Below are 26,215 nucleotides of genomic sequence, written 5' to 3'. Positions count from 1 at the left end.
TGGTAAAATGTCAGACCAATGAACCGAGTCGTTTGATGCTATAATTGCTGCTTTTAAAGTTCGATGAGATCTCTCTATCATGCCATTTGCTTGGGGATGGTAAGGAGATGTATGAATTTTATGAGAACCTAAAAGTTTAGTTAATTCTGTAAAAAATTTTGAGGTGAATTGTGAACCTTGATCTACTGTAATATTTAATGGTATACCAAATCGTGGTATATAATTTTGAATAAAAGTTTTTACTATAGTATTTGTTGAAATATCTTTAAGCGGATAAGCTTCATGCCAACGTGAAAATCTATCAATAATTGTTAAAATATAAGAATTTTCATTTGAAACTGGAAGAGGTCCAACAATATCCATATGAATATGTTCAAAACGGCCTGATGGTATTTGAATTTTTTGGATAGGAGATTTAGTATGTCTTGAAATTTTAGATTTTTGACAATTGATGCAAGATGAAGTCTAATCGTTAATTTCTTTACGCATGTTAGGCCAATAATATTTATTTTGAATTAATTTTCTAGTTGTTCTTATACTTGGATGAGATAATGAGTGAATTTTGTCAAATATAATTCTTCTCATAGAATGTGGAACATAAGGTCGAAAAGGTTGTAGAGAAACATCACACCATATGTTTAAATTAATAATTGGAATATGAATTTCTTTTAAATTATTTTTAGAATTTGGATCAGAAATGGTTTTTTGTAAAAATGTATCAGTTTGCTGTTCTTTATATAAAGTTTCTAAATTTATATCTTGAGTTGAAATTGCATTTATTTCTGGAATACGGGAAAGTGTGTCGGCAACTATGTTGTCTTTTCCACGTATATATTGAATATCATTTGTAAATTGAGCAATATATTCAAGATGACGTAGTTGACGAGGAGATCTATCTACTTTAGAATTTAGAACATGAATTAAAGGTTTATGATCAGTATAAATAGTAAAAGTTCTACCTTCAAGAAAATGTTTAAAATGTTTAATTGAATTATAAATTGCCAAAAGTTCACGATCAAATGTTGAATATTTAGTTTCTGTTGTAGTTAATTTTCTTGAAAAATAAGCTAAAGGTTCTAGTATATTATTGCTAGTTTGTTGAAGAACTGCTCCAATAGCAACATTTGATGCATCTACTGCTAATGATAAAGTACCATTTTTGTCGAAATGTGTAAGTAAAGTATTTTTAGCAAAAAGTTTTTTAACATTTTCGAAAGCTGTTGTGGTTTCATTTGTCCAATTTAATTGTTTGAGTTTGTTTTTAATTGCATGTGTTAACATTTCATGCAGAGGACTAAGTTCTGTTGCTAACATTTTAATATATCTGTGATAGTAATTTATCATACCTAAAAATTTTTGTAATTTATTTTTCAAAATTTGTTATGATTTCAATTCTATCTAAAGATGGTTTAATACCTTCGCCTGAAATTTCGTAACTTAAAAAATTTAATTTATTTACACCGAGAGTACATTTTGAAGGTTTGATATTTAAATTATATTCTTCAAGTCTTTTGAAAACTGATTTTAAATGATTTATATGTTGATCTTCATTATCACTGGCAATAAGAATGTCATCAATGTATGTAAATACAAAATCGAAATCAGAAAATACTTCATTAATAAAGCGTTGGAAAGTTTGAGCACTGTTTCGTAAACCGAAAGGCATTCTTACGAATTCAAACATTCCAAAAGGGGTAGTTATTGCAGTTTTATGAATGTCTTCTTCTGCCATTGGAATTTGGTGGTAGGCACGCACAAGATCAATTTTGGAAAAAAATTGTTTGTTTTTTAAATCAATTGTTAAATCGTGAATATGTGGTAAAGGATACCGATCTGGTGTAGTAATAAAATTAAGTCTTCGATAGTCTCCGCAAGGTCTCCAATCATTTGGTTCTTTTTTAGGAACGAGATGAAGTGGAGATGCAATAGGAGAATTTGAGGGTCTGCATATACCAGTTTTAACTAAAAATTCAAATTCAGTTTTAGCAATTTTAAGTTTGATTGGATCAAGCCGTCTGGGTTTCGAAAATGGTAAAATACCTTTTGTTTCTATCCTGTGAACCGTATGGTGTTTAACTTTTTTAGTATAATCTGGTTCACAGGTAATAGATGGAAATTCATTAAGTAATTTTGAAAACTTATTTTCGACAATAGGAATTTTGAGTGAGAAAATATCAGAAAATCCAGAAGATCCAGCAACTTTAATTTTTGTAGTAGAATCCATTATTTCTTTATTTTTAATATTGACAATAATTCCGAATTTTTCTAAAAAGTTTGCTCCTAAAATGGGTGTATCAATGTTCGCAATAATGAATGGAAATTTAAAATCTCTTCTTAAACCTAAATCAATTTTAAGTAGTTTTGTACCGAAAGTTTCAATTGAAGAACCGTTTGCTGCGGTCAAAGTAAGATCCGAATTTCTTTTATAAATTTTAAATTTAGAAAAAGGAATAACTGATACAACTGCGCCGGTATCGATAAGAAAATTAAGTTTATTGAATTTATCAAATATGAATAGGCGACGAGTAGGTTTAATAATAGTTCCATTATCCGTCACCGTCATAATGGATCGTTTCAGTTTAAATTTTGTTCGTAATTTGAATTATGATTTTGATTAAAATTGCATGGGGGTATACATTTGAGAGCGTTATTCTTAAATTTTTTGTGATACCAACAAATAGTTGTTTGTGAATTAAAATTACGATTGTTTGAAAAATTTCTTGATCCTGAAAAATTTCGAGATTTAGATCTATTTCTATCTTTAGATCTTGAACGGATTTGTAATTGATTAATATCATTCGAAATTTTATTTAAATTTTGATAAATAGCCGTAGTTAATTCAGTTAAATTTTTAACGCATTGTTCTAAAATATTATTATTTATACTTGAGACTACAGGAGATTTGGAAGAATGAGGTTTATTGATTAAATCAAAAAGTTTGTCAGCTAAAATAATAATTTCATCTCTGTTTTGATTATTATTGGAAGTCAAATGAATTTGTATTTCTTGTGGTAATTTACGAATCCACAATTTAAAGAGTAATTCTTGGCTAACTATGGAGTCAGAACCTATAAGTGATTTCATAAATCTGAATAATTCAGATGGTGAACGATCACCAAGTTCAGTTTTTGAAAATAATTGTTCTAATCGTTTTTCTTCGTTAAGAGAAAATCTTTCACATAGAATTTTTTTGATTGTATCATATTTATTAAAAAGAGGAGGAGGGTTAATAATATCTAAAATTTTAGATATAGTATCTTGTTGAAGAGTAATTAGAATATTTTGAAATTTTAAATTATCATCATTGATATTGCGAGTTTGAATCGAGCTCAAGGCCTAACAATAATTATTTTATCATTATTATTGTTATAATATATTTTTTCTTAATTGAAAAAATTTTTAAATTAGAATAGAAGAAAGAAAAAATTTAGACAACTGCCAAAGCTCGTTGTATAGATCCATTTCGGGAACTGCTAAATTCCTTCATCGGCAACGTTTAGGCGCCGCTGCTATAACCATTCAGCCACCACAGCGGTTTTTTGTTTGTCTTCATTATTCCTACTTCAATTCTGGTTCTTGCCAATTGATATTCACAGCACTGCGACATCTGTTACAGAATAGTTGTGAAAATTGGACTTTGTTTATGGCGATGATGCCATAGTGTCATATTTTATTGACACTTTTTCCCTGTGCTCTGGGATGTATTAACAATTTTTGTTGTTATATCGGCCTACTGATTTGTAAGATCGCGAGTTTGAATCGAGCTCAAGGCCTAACAATAATTATTTTATCATTATTATTGTTATAATATATTTTTTCTTAATTGAAAAAATTTTTAAATTAGAATAGAAGAAAGAAAAAATTTAGACAACTGCCAAAGCTCGTTGTATAGATCCATTTCGGGAACTGCTAAATTCCTTCATCGGCAACGTTTAGGCGCCGCTGCTATAACCATTCAGCCACCACAGCGGTTTTTTGTTTGTCTTCATTATTCCTACTTCAATTCTGGTTCTTGCCAATTGATATTCACAGCACTGCGACATCTGTTACAGAATAGTTGTGAAAATTGGACTTTGTTTATGGCGATGATGCCATAGTGTCATATTTTATTGACACTTTTTCCCCGTGCTCTGGGATGTATTAACAATTTTTGTTGTTATATCGGCCTACTGATTTGTAAGATCGCGAGTTTGAATCGAGCTCAAGGCCTAACAATAATTATTTTATCATTATTATTGTTATAATATATTTTTTCTTAATTGAAAAAATTTTTAAATTAGAATAGAAGAAAGAAAAAATTTAGACAACTGCCAAAGCTCGTTGTATAGATCCATTTCGGGAACTGCTAAATTCCTTCATCGGCAACGTTTAGGCGCCGCTGCTATAACCATTCAGCCACCACAGCGGTTTTTTGTTTGTCTTCATTATTCCTACTTCAATTCTGGTTCTTGCCAATTGATATTCACAGCACTGCGACATCTGTTACAGAATAGTTGTGAAAATTGGACTTTGTTTATGGCGATGATGCCATAGTGTCATATTTTATTGACACTTTTTCCCCGTGCTCTGGGATGTATTAACAATTTTTGTTGTTATGTCGGCCTACTGATTTGTAAGATCGCGAGTTTGAATCGAGCTCAAGGCCTAACAATAATTATTTTATCATTATTATTGTTATAATATATTTTTTCTTAATTGAAAAAATTTTTAAATTAGAATAGAAGAAAGAAAAAATTTAGACAACTGCCAAAGCTCGTTGAATAGATCCATTTCGGGAACTGCTAAATTCCTTCATCGGCAACGTTTAGGCGCCGCTGCTATAACCATTCAGCCACCACAGCGGTTTTTTGTTTGTCTTCATTATTCCTACTTCAATTCTGGTTCTTGCCAATTGATATTCACAGCACTGCGACATCTGTTACAGAATAGTTGTGAAAATTGGACTTTGTTTATGGCGATGATGCCATAGTGTCATATTTTATTGACACTTTTTCCCCGTGCTCTGGGATGTATTAACAATTTTTGTTGTTATATCGGCCTACTGATTTGTAAGATCGCGAGTTTGAATCGAGCTCAAGGCCTAACAATAATTATTTTATCATTATTATTGTTATAATATATTTTTTCTTAATTGAAAAAATTTTTAAATTAGAATAGAAGAAAGAAAAAATTTAGACAACTGCCAAAGCTCGTTGTATAGATCCATTTCGGGAACTGCTAAATTCCTTCATCGGCAACGTTTAGGCGCCGCTGCTATAACCATTCAGCCACCACAGCGGTTTTTTGTTTGTCTTCATTATTCCTACTTCAATTCTGGTTCTTGCCAATTGATATTCACAGCACTGCGACATCTGTTACAGAATAGTTGTGAAAATTGGACTTTGTTTATGGCGATGATGCCATAGTGTCATATTTTATTGACACTTTTTCCCCGTGCTCTGGGATGTATTAACAATTTTTGTTGTTATATCGGCCTACTGATTTGTAAGATCGCGAGTTTGAATCGAGCTCAAGGCCTAACAATAATTATTTTATCATTATTATTGTTATAATATATTTTTTCTTAATAATCGCAGTGCTGTGAATATCAATTGGCAAGAACCAGAATTGAAGTAGGAATAATGAAGACAAACAAAAAACCGCTGTGGTGGCTGAATGGTTATAGCAGCGGCGCCTAAACGTTGCCGATGAAGGAATTTAGCAGTTCCCGAAATGGATCTATACAACGAGCTTTGGCAGTTGTCTAAATTTTTTCTTTCTTCTATTCTAATTTAAAAATTTTTTCAATTAAGAAAAAATATATTATAACAATAATAATGATAAAATAATTATTGTTAGGCCTTGAGCTCGATTCAAACTCGCGACCTTACAAATCAGTAGGCCGATATAACAACAAAAATTGTTAATACATCCCAGAGCACGGGGAAAAAGTGTCAATAAAATATGACACTATGGCATCATCGCCATAAACAAAGTCCAATTTTCACAACTATTCTGTAACAGATGTCGCAGTGCTGTGAATATCAATTGGCAAGAACCAGAATTGAAGTAGGAATAATGAAGACAAACAAAAAACCGCTGTGGTGGCTGAATGGTTATAGCAGCGGCGCCTAAACGTTGCCGATGAAGGAATTTAGCAGTTCCCGAAATGGATCTATACAACGAGCTTTGGCAGTTGTCTAAATTTTTTCTTTCTTCTATTCTAATTTAAAAATTTTTTCAATTAAGAAAAAATATATTATAACAATAATAATGATAAAATAATTATTGTTAGGCCTTGAGCTCGATTCAAACTCGCGATCTTACAAATCAGTAGGCCGATATAACAACAAAAATTGTTAATACATCCCAGAGCACGGGGAAAAAGTGTCAATAAAATATGACACTATGGCATCATCGCCATAAACAAAGTCCAATTTTCACAACTATTCTGTAACAGATGTCGCAGTGCTGTGAATATCAATTGGCAAGAACCAGAATTGAAGTAGGAATAATGAAGACAAACAAAAAACCGCTGTGGTGGCTGAAGTTATAGCAGCGGCGCCTAAACGTTGCCGATGAAGGAATTTAGCAGTTCCCGAAATGGATCTATACAACGAGCTTTGGCAGTTGTCTAAATTTTTTCTTTCTTCTATTCTAATTTAAAAATTTTTTCAATTAAGAAAAAATATATTATAACAATAATAATGATAAAATAATTATTGTTAGGCCTTGAGCTCGATTCAAACTCGCCATCTTACAAATCAGTAGGCCGATATAACAACAAAAATTGTTAATACATCCCAGAGCACGGGGAAAAAGTGTCAATAAAATATGACACTATGGCATCATCGCCATAAACAAAATCCAATTTTCACAACTATTCTGTAACAGATGTCGCAGTGCTGTGAATATCAATTGGCAAGAACCAGAATTGAAGTAGGAATAATGAAGACAAACAAAAAACCGCTGTGGTGGCTGAATGGTTATAGCAGCGGCGCCTAAACGTTGCCGATGAAGGAATTTAGCAGTTCCCGAAATGGATCTATACAACGAGCTTTGGCAGTTGTCTAAATTTTTTCTTTCTTCTATTCTAATTTAAAAATTTTTTCAATTAAGAAAAAATATATTATAACAATAATAATGATAAAATAATTATTGTTAGGCTTTGAGCTCGATTCAAACTCGCGATCTTACAAATCAGTAGGCCGATATAACAACAAAAATTGTTAATACATCCCAGAGCACGGGGAAAAAGTGTCAATAAAATATGACACTATGGCATCATCGCCATAAACAAAATCCAATTTTCACAACTATTCTGTAACAGATGTCGCAGTGCTGTGAATATCAATTGGCAAGAACCAGAATTGAAGTAGGAATAATGAAGACAAACAAAAAACCGCTGTGGTGGCTGAATGGTTATAGCAGCGGCGCCTAAACGTTGCCGATGAAGAATTTAGCAGTTCCCGAAATGGATCTATACAACGAGCTTTGGCAGTTGTCTAAATTTTTTCTTTCTTCTATTCTAATTTAAAAATTTTTTCAATTAAGAAAAAATATATTATAACAATAATAATGATAAAATAATTATTGTTAGGCCTTGAGCTCGATTCAAACTCGCGATCTTACAAATCAGTAGGCCGATATAACAACAAAAATTGTTAATTCATCATTGATATTGTTAATTTCAAATTGTCCTTCAACAAGCAAAAACCAGGCATCGGGAGATTCTTGCCAAAATTGTGGTAATTTAATAAATTTAGTAGAAGAAACATTTGTAAAGTTATTTTGTGTTGAAGTATCTTGTGTTATATTAAAGATGTTGTTTTGTGTTGTATTAATGTTAGAATTTTGAGTTATATTGTGAGTCATTGTGTTATTTGTATAGTTGTTGTTTTGATTTTCCGAATTTGTAAAATTACGGGTTCGTATTGGTTAACGTAGAACCATATGAAAAAAAAAAAAAAAATTTAATGATAAATTCGAAAATTAGGAAATATTTAAGATTTTTTTTTTTTTTTTTTTTTTTGGAAAGGGAGTTAACAATTTAAATAAAATATTTAATTTTATATAAAAAAATAAGTAAATTTAAATAATTTATATTAAAATTGTTAAAATATAAAAATAATCTTAAAATAAATTTGAAAGTTAAAAGGTTTAAAATTTTAATTTAAATTATAATTGAAAAATTTTAAATTTAATATTAAAATAAAAATTATACTTACATAAAATTAAATTTAATAAAAAAAAAATATTAAAATTAATAAGTAGTTGATTGATGATTGTTTAAAAATATCTTGAAATTAATATCTGGATTGTTTGATATCGTAATGCTTTTAAAATATGTAATGGCTTTGTTGTTTCTTTGTATATCTCTTAATTTTCATCGTGATGTCTTCATTTTAAATCTGTTCTTATGTGTATGGCGTGCAAAATTGTTGTTGTGGCTTGGATAACCCAATCGTTGCTTTTAAGAGTATTAGGTTGTAAATGTTTTTATTTTGTTTACACACACGTTTTAGAGTTTTTTATGTTTTTAATTTGATTTTCAACATTTATTCTTTGTTTTAATGTTTCGTATATATAATTTACAGCGACTGTTATATGAAATTTGCACAGAATGTTGTTGTATTGCTTCTTGTTCACAAATGTATAGGGAATACAAATATAGTTAAATTATATGCACAAGAATTTCAATAGTGTTATTTATTAAATTTTATTTAGTTAATTCTTCAGCGTGTACTGCATTATGCTATTTTAATTATAACAAATATGGAGGGATAGTTATGTACATTAATGATCCCAGTTTTCTTTAATTACATCACGTTACGATATATTCCGAAATCACATAAAAGCAAAATAAATTCGTCTATGATCCAAGTTGATTTTAGTTTTAAAGTTCGGTTTAAAGTTCGTTTTAAAGGTGTAGGATCATTGGCAGGATCGCCAATATATCAACATTCAAGTTGATATTTAAAAAATCTTTTATTTTGATTTTAAGTATAAAAATTTATTTTTGTTTATTTTTGAGTTTAGATATTTTCCAACTAATTAGAATTTTCTTTTTTTGAAGTTATTCAAAATTTTAAGTTAACACGAAAACTCAATTAATTTTAAAAATTAAAGTAAAGAGTACAAAGTAGTTAAAATTATTTTAAAAATTAAAGTAAAGAGTACAAAGTAGTTAACACAGTAGAATTTGTTTGTACAATATGGGTATCAAAAGAAAGGTGTTAATGAGTATTTTAAAAGGAAGTAATCCTTAGTTCCATAGGTGGACGCCGTTTCGAGATATCGCCATAAAGGTGGACCAGGGGTGACCCTAGAATTTGTTTGTACAATATGGGCATCAAACGAAAGGTGTTAATGAGTATTTTAAAAGGGAGTGGGCCTTAGTTCTATAGTTGGACGCCGTTTCGAAATATCGCCACAAAGGTGGACCAGGGGTGACTCTAGAATGTGTTAGTACGATATGGGTATCAAATTAAAGGTATTAATGAGGGTTTTAAAAGGGAGTGGTGGTTGTTGTATTGGTGGTCGCATTTTCGAGATATCGCCATAAAGGTGGACCAGGGGTGACTCTAGAATGCGTTTGTACGATATGGGTATCAAATGAAAGGTGTTAATGAGTATTTTAAAAGGGAGTAATCCTTAGTTCCATAGGTGGACGCCGTTTCGAGATATCGCCATAAAGGTGAACCAGGGGTGACCCCAGAATTTGTTTGTACAATATGGGCATCAAACGAATGGTGTTAATGAGTATTTTAAAAGGGAGTGGGCCTTAGTTCTATAGGTGGATGCCGTTTCGAAATATCGCCATAAAAGTGGACCAGGGGTGACTCTAGAACGTGTTTGTAAGATATGAGTATCAAATTAAAGGTGTTAATGAGGGTTTTAAAAGGGAGTGGTGGTTGTTGTATAGGTGGTCGCCTTTTCGAGATATCGCCATAAAGGTGGACCAGGGGTGACTCTAGAATGCGCTTGTACGATATGGGTATCAAATGAAAGGTGTTAATGAGTATTTTAAAAGGGAGTAATCCTTAGTTCCATAGGTGGACGCCGTTTCGAGATATCGCCATAAAGGTGAACCAGGGGTGACCCTAGAATTTGTTTGTACAATATGGGCATCAAACGAATGGTGTTAATGAGTATTTTAAAAGAGAGTGGGCCTTAGTTCTATAGGTGGATGCCGTTTCGAAATATCGCCATAAAAGTGGACCAGGGTTGACTCTAGAATGTGTTTGTACGATATGGGTATCAAATTAAAGGTATTAATGAGGGTTTTAAAAGGGAGTGGTGGTTGTTGTATAGGTGGTCGCCTTTTCGCGATATCGCCATAAAGGTGGACCAGGGGTGACTCCAGAATGCGTTTGTACGATATGGGTATCAAATGAAAGGTGTTAATGAGTATTTTAAAAGGGAGTAATCCTTAGTTCCATAGGTGGACGCCGTTTCGAGATATCGCCATAAAGGTGAACCAGGGGTGACCCTAGAATTTGTTTGTACAATATGGGCATCAAACGAATGGTTTTAATGAGTATTTTAAAAGAGAGTGGGCCTTAGTTCTATAGGTGGATGCCGTTTCGAAATATCGCCATAAAAGTGGACCAGGGTTGACTCTAGAATGTGTTTGTACGATATGGGTATCAAATTAAAGGTATTAATGAGGGTTTTAAAAGGGAGTGGTGGTTGTTGTATAGGTGGTCGCCTTTTCGCGATATCGCCATAAAGGTGGACCAGGGGTGACTCCAGAATGCGTTTGTACGATATGGGTATCAAATGAAAGGTGTTAATGAGTATTTTAAAAGGGAGTAATCCTTAGTTCCATAGGTGGACGCCGTTTCGAGATATCGCCATAAAGGTGAACCAGGGGTGACCCTAGAATTTGTTTGTACAATATGGGCATCAAACGAATGGTGTTAATGAGTATTTTAAAAGAGAGTGGGCCTTAGTTCTATAGGTGGATGCCGTTTCGAAATATCGCCATAAAAGTGGACCAGGGTTGACTCTAGAATGTGTTTGTACGATATGGGTATCAAATTAAAGGTATTAATGAGGGTTTTAAAAGGGAGTGGTGGTTGTTGTATAGGTGGTCGCCTTTTCGCGATATCGCCATAAAGGTGGACCAGGGGTGACTCCAGAATGCGTTTGTACGATATGGGTATCAAATGAAAGGTGTTAATGAGTATTTTAAAAGGGAGTAATCCTTAGTTCCATAGGTGGACGCCGTTTCGAGATATCGCCATAAAGGTGGACCAGGGGTGACCCTAGAATTTGTTTGTACAATATGGGTATCAAAAGAAAGGTGTTAATGAGTATTTTAAAAGGGAGTAATCCTTAGTTCCATAGGTGGACGCCGTTTCGAGATATCGCCATAAAGGTGGACCAGGGGTGACCCTAGAATTTGTTTGTACAATATGGGCATCAAACGAAAGGTGTTAATGAGTATTTTAAAAGGAAGTGGGCCTTAGTTCTATAGGTGGACGCCGTTTCGAAATATCGCCACAAAGGTGGACCAGGGGTGACTCTAGAATGTGTTTGTACGATATGGGTATCAAATGAAAGGTATTAATGAGAGTTTTAAAAGGGAGTGGTGGTTGTTATATAGGTGGTCGCCTTTTCGAGATATCGCCATAAAGGTGGACCAGGGGTGACTCCAGAATGCGTTTGTACGATATGGGTATCAAATGAAAGGTGTTAATGAGAGTTTTAAAAGGGAGTGGTGGTTGTTATATACGTGGTCGCCTTTTCGAGATATCGCCATAAAGGTGGACCAGGGGTGACTCCAGAATGCGTTTGTACGATATGGGTGTCAAATTAAAGGTATTAATGAGAGTTTTAAAAGGGAGTGGTGGTTGTTATATAGGTGGTCGCCTTTTCGAGATATCGCCATAAAGGTGGACCAGGGGTGACTCCAGAATGCGTTTGTACGATATGGGTATCAAATTAAAGGTATTAATGAGAGTTTTAAAAGGGAGTGGTGGTTGTTATATAGGTGGTCGCCGTTTCGAGATATCGCCATTAAGGTGGACCAGGGGTGACTCCGAAATGCGTTTGTACGATATGGGTATCAAATTAAAGGTATTAATGAGGGTTTTAAAAGGGAGTGGTGGTTGTTGTATAGGTGGTCGCCTTTCCGAGATATCGCCATAAAGGTGGACCAGGGGTGACTCCAGAATGCGTTTGTACGATATGGGTGTCAAATTAAAGGTATTAATGAGAGTTTTAAAAGGGAGTGGTGGTTGTTATATAGGTGGTCGCCTTTTCGAGATATCGCCATAAAGGTGGACCAGGGGTGACTCCAGAATGCGTTTGTACGATATGAGTATCAAATTAAAGGTATTAATGAGAGTTTTAAAAGGGAGTGGTGGTTGTTATATAGGTGGTCGCCGTTTCGAGATATCGCCATAAAGGTGGACCAGGGGTGACTCCAGAATGCGTTTGTACGATATGGGTATCAAATGAAAGGTGTTAATGAGTATTTTAAAAGGGAGTATTCCTTAGTTCCATAGGTGGACGCCGTTTCGAGATATCGCCATAAAGGTGGACCAGGGGTGACTCTAGAATACGTTTGTACAATATGGGTGTCAAACGAAAGGTGTTAATGAGTATTTTAAAAGGGCGTGAGGCTTAGTTCTATAGGTGGACGCCTTTTCGAGATATCGCCATAAAGGTGGACCAGGGGTGACTCTAGAATGAGTTTGTACGATATGGGTATCAAATTAAAGGTATTAATGAGGGTTTTAAAAGGGAGTGGTGGTTGTTGTATAGGTGGTCGCCTTTTCGAGATATCGCCATAAAGGTGGACCAGGGGTGACTCCAGAATGCGTTTGTACGATATGGGTATCAAATGAAAGGTGTTAATGAGTATTTTAAAAGGGAGTATTCCTTAGTTCCATAGGTGGACGCCGTTTCGAGATATCGCCATAAAGGTGGACCAGGGGTGACTCTAGAATACGTTTGTACAATATGGGTGTCAAACGAAAGGTGTTAATGAGTATTTTAAAAGGGCGTGAGGCTTAGTTCTATAGGTGGACGCCTTTTCGAGATATCGCCATAAAGGTGGACCAGGGGTGACTCTAGAATGAGTTTGTACGATATGGGTATCAAATTAAAGGTATTAATGAGAGGAGTGGTGGTAGTTGTATATGTGAAGGCGTTTTCCAGATATCGACCAAAATGTGGACCAGGGTGACCCAGAACATTATCTGTTGGATACCGCTAATTTATTTATATATGTAATACCTGCCAAGATTTTAAGGGTTTTTTATTTCGCCCTGCAGAACTTTTTCATTTTCTTCTACTTAATATGGTAGGTGTCACAACCATTTTACAAAGTTTTTTCTAAAGTTATATTTCGCGTCAATAAAACAATTCAATTACCTTACCATGTTTCATCCCTTGTTTCGTATTTGGTATAGAATTATGGCATATTTTCGATTTTTCGTAATTTTCGATATCGAAAAAGTGGGCGTGGTCATAGTCGGATTTCGTTCATTTTTTATACCAAGATAAAGTGAGTTCAAGTAACCACGTGAACTAAGTTCATTAAAGATATGTCGATTTTTGCTCAAGTTATCGTGTTAACGGCCATGCGGAAGGACAGACGGATGACTGTGTATAAAAACTGGGCGTGGCATTAACCGATTCCGCCCATTTTCACAGAAAACAGTTAACGTCATAAAATCTATGCCCCTACCAAATTTCAAAAGGATTGGTTAATTTTTGTTCGACTTATGGCGTTAAAAGTATCCTAGACAAATTAAATGAAAAAGTGCGGAGCCACGCCCATTTTGAAATTTTCTTTTATTTTTGTATTTTGTTGCACCATATCATTACTGGAGTTGAATGTTGACATAATTTACATATATACTGTAAAGATATTAACTTGTTTGTTAAAATTTTACTTTAAAAAAAATTTTTTTAAAAGTGGGCGTGGTCCTTCTCCGATTTTGCTAATTTTTATTAAGCGTACATATAGTAATAGGAGTAATGTTCCTGCCAAATTTCATCATGATATCTTCAACGACTGCCAAATTACAGCTTGCAAAACTTTTAAATTACCGTCTTTTAAAAGTGGGCGGTGCCACGCCCATTGTCCAAAATTTTACTAATTTTCTATTCTGCGTCATAAGTTCAACTCATCTACCAAGTTTCGTCGCTTTAGCTGTCTTTTGTAATGAATTATCGCACTTTTTCGGGTTTTCGAAATTTTCGATATCGAAAAAGTGGGCGTGGTTATAGTCCGATATCGTTCATTTTAAATAGCGATCTGAGATGAGTGCTCAGGAACCTACATACCAAATTTCATCAAAATACCTCAAAATTTACTCAAGTTATCGTGTTAACGGACGGACGGAGCGACGAAACTTGGTTCGATCCTGATTATTTTGATATATGGAAGTCTATATCTATCTCGATTCCTTTATATATGTACAACCAACCGTTATCCAATCAAACTTAATATACTCTGTGAGCTCTGCTCAACTGAGTATAAAAATTGCACAAAATCTTTGTATTTATGCAAATTACAAAAATAGACGCAATCCATTAGTGAAGTTATATAGAAATCAAATTTCATAATAAAATTATTAAAAAATTAAATAATTAAAACAAATTTAAGTTAAATGGTTTTATTGCAAACAATACTTACATGAAGTAATAATAATACTAAAAGCTAGAAAATAATTAGGTAGGTCCTAGGTACTAGAGATATACGCCGCCGATAAACGCCGCCGCCGATTTTAGTCGTTTTTCTCACGCCGCCGCCGAATGTCAAAAATATCGGCGCGGCGGCGGCGGCGTCCGGCGCGTTACTATATTTTCTACTCGTTTAAGACTGTTTAGGCCATTTATTGTTCATGTCGAAAATTTGTCAGTTATGGTCGAAAGTGGTATCAACGGATGCGCATCACTGCCAGCTATAAGAAACTAATTGCCAAATTTAACTATTTCTAACTGTTCAAAAGTTATTTTAAACAAGTAAGGAAGTCTAAGTTCGGGTGAAACCGAAACATACCCAGCTGTACACTTGAAATGTTGTTGTTGTTTGTTTTGTGTGCTTAATAGTGTTACCAGGCTGCGCAATAATAGGTATATATACATACATATGGTTCTATTCTGAACTAATTATCGTTTAAAAAGAGGCAAAAAAGATACAGAAGCTAACACCAATGACCTTGACCGGGTAATAATGCAGTTTTCCTTCAGATATGGGAATTTCCCTACTGTTTATTTTAAAATAAAAATATAACAGAACAATAAACATAAACACACAAGTGCCATTGTACTAAAAAGCGTTATTACAAAAAAGGGCAGGGTTATTAACGAAATTTTCCTATTTTTACTAGAAATAGCTTATTACCTGCATCTGCGCACTTTTACAAAGTTTTTTATATAAAAGAAGGCGATTTAACCGATTTAGTCCATTTTTACTGAAAATATTTCCTGTTAAAAGGCATATGTGTTCACCAAATTTTTCTTCGAGTTATGGTTCCCGAAACATTGAAAATTGTTTAGACGAAAAAGGGGCGGTGCCACACCTATTTCAAAAAATTTTAGTGTTTTCCAATTTAATGTTATAATTCAATTTAGAAAGTAAAGTTCTATTGATACAAAGCTCATTTCGCTAAGATATTGCTTATTATTTTCGTCTACGACCCTTTTAAAAATCTTTTATATAAAAGTGGGCGTGGTCCTTAACCGATTTCGTTAAATTTTCTTCAAAGCATTCCTTATAGTAAAGGCAACCTCTCTGCGGAATTTTGTTACGATAGGTTTAACGATTTTTGATTTATGATTAATAATATTTGTAAAATTGTTTTTATCACAAGTGGGCGGTGCCACGCCCATTTAAAAAAATTTTTCAAATTATTATCAAGAGTCTAAATATCAGTGCACACGTCAGATTTCAACATTCTAGGTGTATTATTTACTAAATAATCAGGTTGTTTGTGTTTTCCAAAATGTTATATATAAAAAGTGGGAGGCGTGGTTATCATCCGATTTCGCTCATTTTCAATACCCATCTATTCTGGGTTCAGATAAGCTCGTGTACTAAATTTGGAGAAGATATCTGAATATTTATTTATTTATTTATTTCAATATTAATCTAGAAAATATAAAAAATTTTCACACAGATTACAAGAAGAAAAAGCATCTAAAAAAATAACAACCATTATTATTTTAACTTAAAAACTAATTAGGTAAGAAAAAGTTCATTTAATCTTTGTTTAAATACTTCCTTCGTAGAGGAAAAATCAAGATTTCCAGGGTTCATAAGCGAATTAAATTCTTTCAAAGCTCTAAAAATCGGAGCATTAGTTGCGTAATTAGTTCTAACAAAGTCCAACCAGAAAATATCGTGATTCCGTAAACTCCACTGCGGGATATTAAAACGTATTCTCTCAAGCAAGAAGGGACAGCCAATTAATCCACTTATTAAGTCGAACACAAAAGTGAGGGACAGAATGGACCGTCTAGTATCTAAGGACTTTAAGCTAATAAGCAAACAACGACTCCTATAAGGGGGAATCGGGTATCTGAAGAGTAATGACCGCAACGCAAAGCGGACAAACACTTTTTGAACTCGCTCAAGCCTCTTAATATGACAATCATAGTATGGTCTCCAGATAAAAACAGCGTATTCTAATTTGGAATGTACAAGCGAGGTGTACAGCAATTTTAAAGTGTAGGGATCAGAAAAGTCAGAGCCAAAACGTCTAATGAATGCAAGTGTTGAATATGCCTTTGCAATTACGTAGCTCAAATGTCTGTGAAACAGAAATTTGGAATCGAATACAACACCTAGATCGATAATTTCGCTTAAAGTGGATAGTGGAAGCCCATCAATATTGTAAGATGTAGGCAGAAGACAGCGAGACTTAGAGTAGGAGACATGTGAGCATTTTTTAATATTTAAATTTAGTTTATTTCGTTTACACCAAATCGCGACATTATCTAAATCAGATTGGAGATTCGACACGTCCTCCTACTCAAGTTAATGTGTTAACGGACAGACAGACAGACGGACGAACGGACATGGCTCAATCAAATTTTTTTCGATACTGACGATATGGAAGTCTATATCTATATCGATTCCTTTATACCTGTACAACCAACCGTTATCCAATCAAAGTTATAATACCCTGTGCACAAGTACAGCTGGGTATAAAAACAGGCGTTTTCGATGTCAGCTTAACACGGATTTTGCACCACCCAATTCACCAAGTTATTAAAACAAAACACTAAAAGAAAAGTTATATAATAAATTTATATGGTTACTTTGCATACTTTTTTCAAAAAATTAATAATGAACAATGAATTCAAATAAAATGACCCAAGGCGAACATGTTTTCAAATTGTCCCCAAGTTGTTAAAAAAAAGCAAATTACCCAAAAAAGGTGGTGAAGCAGAAGCTTTCCCAAGACGTAGTCGACAGTCGAACTAGTCTGAAAACTGAAGCTACGCGTTCATCCATAATTAGCTCTTATACCATAAGGCCGGAAAACAGCAGTTAACATCTTTCAACATCAAATCGGTCGACTTTCATTCTAAAATATCGTTTTGAATTAACGAAGACTATCGAAATCAATGTTGTGAACACAAACGTCTGCAAGCTTTGGTCTACATTTTAAAAATTTTATCCAGGGTTCTTGTAAAATTTTAATTATGTAGATGTGCCGAAGATTATACTATTTTCACCCCTTACGCAATGACATCCACTTAGGCTGCTTATGATTTCGAGGGTGGCATCTTTGGCCGAATCCTAACGTTTCAAGATGTTTCTCTGGTGGTTCTAGGAAAGTACCGTCGATGAAGGTATGAGTTCGAAGTCGCAGTCCTATAGCTTCTGTGCTGGCATATGGTGTAAGGGTCAAGAGGAGTGGTAGCGACCGGTGGTAGGGATTGCTACTGTTCGCACATCGGGAATTGTAGCTCTTAAAAACAGCCGAAACAACTGGAGGCGCCCTGTGCCACGAGAGTCATGAGTATTAATCGACTATTAGAAGCAACCGTAAGTCGCCTTTGAGCGTGACCGCCAAGGAGCCACAAATGATTTAAAGAAATTGTGTTCGCGACCATTATTATTAACCCCAGGTGAAACTACGCTTTGCACGAGATACCCAGACAAAAGTGTGACTATTTTATGTATCTCTATTTCTTTCCAGCAGACGCAGCAGTACCAATTCCAAAGACCGGGGTTAGGTTCGAAGCCTCTCTGGAGTAAGCGAACGAGGGACAATCCCTCCGCAATGAACTACTCCTGAAAATTGCTGAACGGTCTGCGAGATCTTGAGGTAAAAACCCCGGATCTTTCAGAAATGGCCAACACGTCGATTTTCTTAAATACATACAAACAAAACTTTTCCTAAATATTATTTTTTTAAATAGAAAAATCAAGCTTAAAGTAAGAACACCGGCGTACGTCGGCGCGCCGCCCACGCCGCCGCCGTCGGTATATAATAGAGCCTACGCCGCCGCCGCCGATAAAGTGATCGGCGTAAACTAGATACTAGTCATCACACTCCTCATCAATCTAGTGCGTTTATCCGACAATTAAATAAAAGCGTTAGGCGCGTGAAATTTCTAAAAATGTGAGACGTAGCATAACCTGATTAAAGTTCAGTTGGGCTTATATATATATGACTATCAATAGAAATTTGACGCGTCCAACGCTTTTATTTAATTGTGTAATCAACGCCCTAGATTGATGATTTTTGACATGAAAAGTTTCTCAGTGGAAACTCATCTGCCTTGCAGATGCCGTTCGGAGTCCGCACAAAACATCTACGTACTGTCCAGCCAATTCTTAGGAAAAATTAAAAGGAGCACGACGCAAATTGGAAGAGAAGCTCGGCCAAAAGGTTATCGCGCCTTGTATTTACCTATTTATTTGTATTTATAGGTATTGTGATGAATATTAGCAACACTAAGGGATAATATCATCTCTAAGTCGATACTAAGGAGTCACATGAATGTACATAAACAAAACAATCATTATGTCTATACATATGTACATACAAGCAGCGGAGAGCTACGCACAAACACATGCATATATCTGAGCTACTCACAAAAGTATGCAATCATCATTACTCACATATACACGCGCATATGGCTATGCGAGAAGCTATAAACTACAGATACACACGCGACGCGTATAGCTGGTAACCAAGTAGAAAATTCTAGCAGAAGAAACGCCTAGAAGTATGCGAACGAGACAGCAGAGAGTATAAAAGGAGCGAAAGCTGAATAGGCAGTAATCAGTTTCATTTAAGCACGCTATTGGTTGCGAAGTATAAGTGATATTGTGAAGTATTTTCAAAGTACTCTAATAACGAGCATTTTGCATGATTGAATATTGGAGTTATTTATTCAACAATTTAGCAGTACGAATGTTAGCAGAAGATTGCAAATAAGCGGAACTTCCCGAAATTCGTTACAGTATTTATTTGTACTATATGATTTTAATCCAAATTGTGTGGAATATTTTCAGGCGTGTTCAACAGAACTTTATTAGTAACATAGGAAACATGTCCCAGTAACTATCGCATTTTTTCTCTACTACAAATAACAAAAAAAATTGTATAGACCAATATAAACCTGTCTCGCTAATTTAATAAATATAAATAATATTGATAAAATAGTGGACAGCGCAAGCATTGCTAATAACGCAGTGCTAAAAAATCCAATGTTACTAATCAAGTTCTGCTCAACACGCCTGAAAATATTCCATATATAATATACATATGAACCCAATTTTGTATAAAAGGAATAGCAACAAAAAATGTTAAACTTAGAGACAATTGAGGAGTTGCGTGCAAAAAAGGATCAAGTGTCGAAACCCCTTTCTGTGTAAAACAGCTCAATACAAAGAAAAGGTCCGGTTTTATACCCCAACAATAATTGACTTCGTGACAACGCAAAATGTGAAGCTATTTTCCAGTTTTTTTCTTTGTTTTTAAAAAACTTGTAATTACCATATAAGCTATATTAACGTCTCCCGATTTCGAACAGTTCAAACAGCTTTTACTGAATGGCTAGAAACCTGGGCATCCCAACAAACATGAAGAGGCTCCGTCTCCCATGAACTTAAGAAGTCATGTACATAATTACGAACAAATCCGCCACATAAGAATTCAGCCGTTTGAAGAAAATGAGCAGGAAAAGGTCCTCAGAGGTATCCACAAAAAGTCGTCGGTCTACTATGGCGGATATTGCCCGGTGAGCCCCGTTTTTGGAGAGAAATACCCGAAACTTTCAGTTGATAAAGCAACCTCCCCAGGAAGACGCGCGTCACTCCAGCTCAACTTCGATCAGTATATTGTAATAGATTAAACTCTTATTTGTCGAGAAACCCAATGTATGTCCATGAAGTGTCCCAACTTTACTCCAACCATCTTTTCAATTCCAATGTGAAACAGCAAGCTTCCTCGGACTCCTGTTAGAGGATTTTGATGGCAATTTGTGAGTAGTTGCACCTATTGGATGGGGCGCAGCAATGCTACAAAACCAACAACAGCAACAACGAGACTGTTCTGTAAATTCCGAGGAGAAGAGTTGGTAAAAGCAAGCATCAACACCTTAGCAAAATATGGTCGGAAGAGCGCATGGTTTCATATGGGAATCGAAGTCCAAATTCAACGAACTAGTGGGATAATTGCCACTCTATAGGAATTTACAATGTCAACAAAGACAGGTGAAGTTCAGAATCTGTACTAACTGCTAGTGGAATAGTTCTATGCTAATTTTAAACTAGCGCTATTTACTTAGTGATTCAATAAAAAAGTTCTTGCATTCAAATAGAAACCCTCATTTTTTTACTATTTAAAAAAAAAATTAACACTCGCAACATATTCATATTTACAACGACATTGATGCCGCTGTACAAATCCAACAACTGATCCACTGTAACAATGCGGGCGAACCGTATGAAAGTGCCTCAGAGCAACACATATAACGATACTCAGTGTGCACAACCCATAAGACAGCGAAGTATATTGGATAAAAATAGAATTAGTTGCTGATAATTATTACAAAGTTTGGCATTTATGCGTTTCGCTTCTTCGTGCATTTAATATTTTCTTTGTTTACTTAAAGCGCACTCACACATAGCAAGTGATAGGCGTTCTTGAACTTATTATGTTCTCAAAACCTACAACGTTATAGGCCCAACACATATAATTTTTGATGCAGCGTCGGGCACATCAAAGTTTTTCAAATTATTATGCTCTCAAAACCCGCTGTTCGTTATATTGAGTAATGGCAGATGTAAACAGCAAGCTGCAGCGTGTGGTGGTAGCGCGTTGCGCTCTTCATACTGAACGTCCTGGGCTCAAGTCTAATTTGGTTTTTATATAAAACAGCACCACAAATTGCGGTTTTTAAACTAACGGTTTACTAAACCTTATTTGGTGTGTTGTTAAATGTCAAATTTGGAGACAAACCGAAAAATCATACTGAAGATGGCACAACGCCAAAATCGGTTTGTCTCCAAATAAAACGGTAAATCGTTCCAATATACATCAATCATCAACCCAGTCGAAAATTAACAAAACGAATCAACTAAAAAGAAAACTTCCAGAGTGTTGTGTGAAAGTTGATATGCAGAAAGGCTAACTATGCCTAGATAGCGCAAGACTGTGATTACCAAAGATATTTTAAGAGATCGAGTATCCAAATACTTTTGTCGTATCGAAGTGAAAGAAAGCACCATTTTTTCACATTACCGTACTGAAAAATTTATATATATAAAAATCAAATTCTGTGTGTGTGTGTGTGTGGGTGTGTGTTCGCTATGGAAACGTATTTCCCGCAATTCAATCATCACCAAATTTTGGCTATAGGTTCCTTCGATCAAAAGTAAGGTTTTAGGAAAAAAATAATTTCGATATACAAAAGGGGCGTGGGACCTCCCATACAAATGGAATCTTTGGTACTGCATAACTCTGAAGGTATACATGCCAGAACATTGAAATTCAGTAAGGAGTTATATGAAGTCAATCCCTAACACCGCCAAGAAAATGTTGAATTGGGAAAAAGGGGCGTGGAACCTTCCCTATAAATGAGGTTTTCCTTTTGGACGTTTAGTAATCTGCCGCCGCTAAAAAAAATTTGTTAGCTTCAGTCTATCTACATCTTCTATAAAAATCAAATTATGTGTGTGTGTTCCCTATGCAAACGTATTTCCCACAAATCAATCATCACCAAATTTTGGCTGTAGGTTCCCTCGATCAATACCAAGGTTTTTCAAAATTTAGAATTAAGAATTTTAAATAAAGATTTTTTTTTGGCTATGCGACCGAGCAATCTTAGCTTCCAAAAATGATCATGTTAACAAAATCAATGATCGCATTCAAAACCAAATTCCCGGTGAGGTGACGAACTATACATGGATCGACACAGTTACAGATCATATATGTGACCCGGTCTATGAAAAGATGGCTTATGACTCAAAAAAAAACAGCTGTTAACAGCTGTTTCTCGCAATTTCTTTTTTGAGTCATAAGCCACCTTTTCATAGACCGGGTCACATATATTATTTCTAATCGCTATTTTTATGGACGGGTCCCTTTTTCGCTCTTATTTTGAATCCAAATCTATAAAAAAAAGTTTTGGTTGTAAAGATGGGGATTCGGGCTATTAGCGAGCTTTGGGCAATTTTGGTCGTAGTGCTTTTGTTTACCTATATTTTATTAAAATAATTTGTTAAAAATAAACGATTGTGAGCACACAAAGCAATCTATTTGTACTATGACACTATTGTGAATATTTGCACTGCATTACCGGCAGATGCTACCATACGTTTTTAATTGATTGACAGAACAGCTGATTTCTGTTGATATTTGATAAGAGACTTTTATATTGGTTGCGCAAGATGCGCACGGGTCCGACTCGTGAAGATCAAATTGTGAATTATCCAATTGAATTTCTAAACTCTTTAGAACCACCTGGAATGCCTGGGCATATATTAACTTTGAAAATTGGCTCACCAATCAAGCTTCTTCGGAATTTAGACTCACCAAAATTGTGCAATGGAACCAAGAAAATTAGAAATTAATGCCGAATTTAATCGAAGCACAAATCATCAGCGGTAAAAATAAACTAAATTATCAACAAACAAAACAGAAAAAATAACGCAACATTCATTCGGTCTCGGGCGTTACAACGTAAGCCGGGTAAAGCTAGTATTTCTATAAATTCGGAATAACAGTTCTTCTGTTCTGAAAGACCAAAGCTCCAAGAGCACCTCATTAGGCATTTGACTTAGCTTAAAATCTCACCTCATATTAAGACTATAAAGAGGATAATATAGCTGACAAGTGTATGTGGAATTGTAGTATATTTTTTGTTTTGGTTATTTTTATACTCAGCAAGCTTTGCACACAGGCGACAACTTTGGCAACATAACGATTTATTGTAACGGCATAAACGAATCAAGATAAATATAGACTTCCGGCGGTCGCCGGCTCCATCTGACACACCGAAGATCCTGGGCGCACGCTCCGGGCACAGCAACATCAAAATTTTAGAAACACGTTTTTTCAATTAGAAGAAAATTCTTCTAAGCAGGGTCGCCCCTCTGCAGTGATTGGCAAGCACTCCGAGTGTATTTCTGCCACGAAAAGCTCTCAGTGAAAACTCATCTGCATTGCATATGCCGTTCGGAGTCGGCATGAAACGAATTAGTCCCGTCCCTCCAATTTGTAGAAAAAATTAAAAGGAGCACGACGCATATGGGAGGAGAAGCTCGGCTTTTTCTGAGGTTATCGTACCTTAAATTTATTTATTTATTTATTTATATATCAAAATGTTCAGGATGAAAAAAGGAATTGATTTAGCCATGTCTGTTCGTCCGTTCGCCCGGCTGTCTGTGGTCAAGTTGAGTAAATATTGAGAAAATTGGTATATGAGTTCCTTGGCACTCATCTCCCATCGCTATAAAGTGAGCGGAATCGGATGATAACCACGCCTACTTTTTATATATGTAGCATTTTGGAAAACACAAAAAGCCTGATTATTAAGTAAATAACACACCGAGAATGTTGAAATTTGATGTGTGGGCTGATATTGAGACTCTTGATAAAGATTTGAAAAAGTTTTTGAAAACGGGCGTGGCACCACCCACTTGTGATAAAATCAATTGTACAAATATTATTTATCATAAATCAAAAATCGTTAAAACCATCATAACAAAATTCGGCAGGAAGTTTGCGTTTACTATAAGGAATGCTTCGAAAAAAAACTAACGAAATTCGTTAAAGACCACGTCCACTTTTATATAGAAGACTAGAATAATAAACTGTATTTTAGTCAAAAATAGTTTTGTGTCAATGTTGTTTCACTTTTCAAGTTTTATTGTAATAGGAAATGGGGAGACATTTTTTTTTAAATGGGCGGTGTCGCGTGTTATTTAGAAAAGCAATTTATCTGAAATGAAATGTACAATTGAAGCTCACGCTGAGTATATAATGTTCGGTTACACCCGAACTTAGACACGCTTACTTGTTAGTATTGCTTTTCTATTCCAATTAAATTATTTGGGCAATTCACAATGGTCTCGTATTCGTTGTAAAACCTTGTTTCTAGTTGCTTTTATGGTTTCTAATATAAAATCTGATAAAAACATAGTGGGTACGACGAGATTTTGTGAATTTTCCATTTTTTTTTTTAATTCCATTCACGTACACCAAATTTTGTTTGTAATACTTTTGAAATTTTTAAGTTTCACATCCAGTTGAAAGCTGCTAAGTATGAGTTCATCTCTCTTTTCGGCTTTCATTTGTGCGCCTTTATTTTCAATCGCATTTTATTATCTCGTTTAATTTTTTGCTTATTTATTTTTTCACGATTAAACACACGTTTATACATTCATACATATAAACACATGAGAAATATTTACATGCAATATTCATTAGCTATTTACACGCCATATAAAATTGCAACTTGCACTAGCTACCAACAACAACGGCGATGGTCTGACTGACCACCGATGACATTAAGCGGACAATGAACAATGCAGTTGACACATGAATAAAATGAAGAAAAATAAGAATTAAAAGAAGAATTTTATGAAGTGAAGGTGGTTGAAAGTAGAAGTGCTTAGAAAAATATATAAAAAACATGTTACGAAAAATTGCATAAGACTACCTTTATATAAATTACTAGAAGACCCGACAGACGTTGTTCTGCCCTAAATTTGGTCTATCTGCATACATTTTAATAAGCTTTTTCCGTCTAACTCTGCCCTCCCCCCTCTTCACTTTTTCCTAATCCATTTATTCACTCCTCCCTCCGTCTTTTGCGCGTCATCTATCTCCATCTTCGTCTCTTCTATCTCTTTCTCAGTCTCCTTTTCTCTTCTCTCAAGTTCTTCTCATTCTTATTGATCCCTTATTGCCAGTCACAGATGGTGGAATGTATTTTGTTGCAGTCCCATTCCGAGTCTCAGTCCCAGTCCCACTCTGAGTCTCAGTCCCAGTCCTAGTCCTAATCCCAGTCCCAGTCCGTCTCTGGTCAACTTCCCGGAAAAAAGGATCGTAAATACTAATATAGGCAAATTTATATACCAAATTTCAGGCAAATCGAATAGGACGTACATATGTAAATAGGTATGTGGGTATTATTAATTCATGTCCTTATTTCGGCTTCGAATGCATATTTATCAGTTTTGCCAGGTTGATGCGACTAAATCGAATATCACAATGAAAATTACTTTAAAGCTCTCAGCAACAGCTTTCATTTGATATCCATAATACACACACATTCGAGGGGTATCCGGGTCCACGTTTTGGCCTATATCTCGAGACCTTAGTCACACAGCGGTGTAAAACTCACTCTGTAATAAAGCACACATCAACAGCTTCAATTTGTAGAAACACATCCTAGTGTTACCCTGATCCACGTTTTGGCCCATATCTCGAGACCCTAGTCACCACTAGGTATGAAAACTACCCTGTACTAAAGCACTCATCAACAGCTTTCATTTGATATCCATATTGTGTAAACACTGTCTAGGCGTGCACGGGCACACGTTTTGGCCTATATCTCGAGACCCTAGTCACCCAGGGTTATGAAAATTACCCTCTACTAAAGCACTCATCAACAGCTTGCATTTGTTATCCATATTCTATAAACACATACTAGGGGTACCTGGATCCGCCTATATCTCGAGACCCTAGTCACCCAGGGGGATGAAAACTACCCTGAACTAAAGCACTCATCAACAGCTTTC

The 26,215-nt window shown here is 35.0% G+C and overlaps 1 protein-coding gene across 4 annotated transcripts in view; it reads right to left on the bottom strand.

Moving 5' to 3' along the window:
• wts (serine/threonine-protein kinase warts) overlaps positions 1-26,215 on the bottom strand; it is an 86,069-nt gene that overhangs the window by 42,374 nt on the left and 17,480 nt on the right. Inside the window, exon 1 of one of the 4 annotated variants that reach the window (XM_067761255.1) lies at positions 24,884-24,974. The exons of 2 other annotated variants lie outside the window; for them this stretch is intronic. The gene's annotated coding sequence lies outside the window, so the exon portion shown is untranslated. Of the gene's footprint in view, positions 1-24,669; positions 24,858-24,883; positions 24,975-26,215 lie in introns of those variants that run through there. One more of the 4 variants, XM_067761254.1, reaches the window with a different exon arrangement.

The sequence above is a fragment of the Eurosta solidaginis genome, chromosome 1 (genome assembly GCF_040869045.1).
Source record: "Eurosta solidaginis isolate ZX-2024a chromosome 1, ASM4086904v1, whole genome shotgun sequence".
NCBI classification, from domain to species: domain Eukaryota; kingdom Metazoa; phylum Arthropoda; class Insecta; order Diptera; family Tephritidae; genus Eurosta; species Eurosta solidaginis.
The sequence above is the reverse complement of the archived record's forward strand: the minus strand, read 5'-3'. Positions and strand labels throughout refer to the sequence as shown.